Raw genomic sequence first — 2,238 nt, 5'->3', positions numbered from 1 at the left:
TGCAAAGCACCAAGTCCAGAGTCCTTTCTACACTGGGGTGCTGAGTGGGGCCCAAGGCTTATTATGTCCCAGGTCGAGGATCGAAACTTGGAGCACTCACATTGCGCCTTCCACTCCGTGCCTGGCTCAGGTGGGCTCCCAGGGTCTGGGACATGTGAAACAGCTGGAGACTTTGATTGCGGAGCGACTGGTGCTGTTCTCGGCTATCCAGGGCTGACTGGCTGCGGGCAGGGTAGCCAAAGAGGGGGGAGGCTGAACTGGGGAGGAGGACGCCTGTTTGTGTGTTCTTTTTAATAACAAGCCTAGTACATCCAAAGGGGAGCTTTCTGATCCCCGGGGACCCTCAGGGGACGTTCGAGTGTTGGTGGCCTCAGACATGTTCCTGACAGAGCCTAAGCTCCTTCCAACTTGTCAATTCTATTGTTGCCATTGCTGGAGGGTCATTTAAAATCTCTGGCTGCCAGGGTTGGGGCTGTGGCTGTGCCCCAGCGGTAGAGCTCTTGCCTAGCTAGTGTGAGGCCCTGAGTTTGATTCTCAGCAACATATAAAGGTAAATGAATAAATAAAGGTCCAACAATAACTAATAAATTTTTTTAAAAAAATCTCTGGCTGCCGCTGCTCTGCTAGATAAAAGCCTAACTGACCACTCATAAGACTTGGACCCTGCACTCCTGGGAATCCGAGTCACCCCTGGGTAAGGGTAGCTGGAGATGGCCAAAACTCTGCCAGCACTTTTGTAAGAAAGGCCTCCAGTTTTCGGCAGCGTGGAGGAACACGTGGACTAAGCGCCCTGGGTTCGGGCATTGGTCTCTAGGCCCATTCCCTCGGGGCTTTGTGAACCAGTGGAGGGTGTTGGAAGTTTGTTCTTCCTCTCCTCTAAGGCCTGCCCCCAAATCCCCACTCCCCACATTGGGCTTTGGTGATCTCTCCCTGAACTCTTTTTCTCTGCCTTAGGATCAAAGATGAATCCCAGCAGCAGCATTTGGCTGCTATAGGGGCCCACAAGTAGCTGAGTAATCTGCCCGACTTTAGTGCAGTGTGGACTTTTCTTTGGCTTCTTGGGGTTTTGCTGAGGTTTACAAAGAAACAAAGGGAGGGAGGAAGGAAGGAACAAGGGAGGGAGGGAAGCGATGTGGAAATTAGGCAGCGTCAACTATATTTGCTTTGAGCATTTCTAGGACTAGAGTCCAGCTTCCCGAAGTGGGTATCTGAACTTTTATGTCATGTCTAGACTTGCAGATTTAAAACTTTAATGCTGGAGCAGTCATTTGATTTACCTAGTGAAAAGAAAAACAGTGTAAACATGAGTCACCCTCTAACCCTGATGTTTATTAGAGATTTAGGAATTTGAAATTTTAAATATATAAACAATAAAAATTTTCAACATCTCTGTACATTCTCCTCTCGAAGATCTGCTTGATAGAATTTATGATATGGGAAAGATGTCAGTTACAAGAAAGCCTGCTCAGGACAAGAGTTTCCAGCCTTTTAAGCTGTGCAACTTTTTTTGTTAAGACTGCTTCAGGATTTTTTTTTTTTTGACATGGGAAATATTTAGTGTCAAAAATATCAACTAAAAGCAAAAGACTGTGTGCCCTTACTTTTAATGAGTTGAATTTCATCATTAACTGCTGGTAGGAAGCAAGACCAACACCTGCCCTGTAGAACTGAATCTTTTTTAAAAATATTTTTTAAGTTGTTGATGGACTTTTAATTAATTAATTAATTTATATTCAGTGCTGAGAATTGAACACAGTGTCTCACACGTTCTAGGCAAGGGCTTTACCACTGAGTCACAATCCCTGCCCCTAGAATTGAATCTTTATGCTTTTTTTGTATTCTCTTCCCTCCCTCTCCTTTTCTTTCTTTTTCTTTTTTTCTTCCTTCTTTCTTTCTTTCCTTCCTTCCTTCTTTCCTTCTTTCTTTCCTTCCTTCCTTCCTTCCTTCCTTTTCTTTCTTTCTTTCTTCCTTCCTTCCTTCCTTCCTTTTCTTTCTTTCTTTCTTTTTTTCTTTCTTTCTTTCTTTCTGCCTTCCTTACTTCCTTCCTTCCCTTTCTTTCTTTCTTTCTTTCTTTCTTCCTTCCTTCCCTTTCTTTCTTTCTTCCTTCCTTCCTTCCTTTTCTTTCTTTCTTTCTTTCTTTCTTCCCTCCCTCCCTCCCTCCCTCCCTCCCTCCCTCCCTCCCTCCCTCCCTCCTTTCTTTCTTTCTTTCTTTCTTTCTTTCTTTCTTTCTTTCTTTCT

The sequence above is a fragment of the Ictidomys tridecemlineatus genome, chromosome X, assembly GCF_052094955.1.
Source record: "Ictidomys tridecemlineatus isolate mIctTri1 chromosome X, mIctTri1.hap1, whole genome shotgun sequence".
NCBI lineage: Eukaryota > Metazoa > Chordata > Mammalia > Rodentia > Sciuridae > Ictidomys > Ictidomys tridecemlineatus.
The sequence above is the reverse complement of the archived record's forward strand: the minus strand, read 5'-3'. Positions refer to the sequence as shown.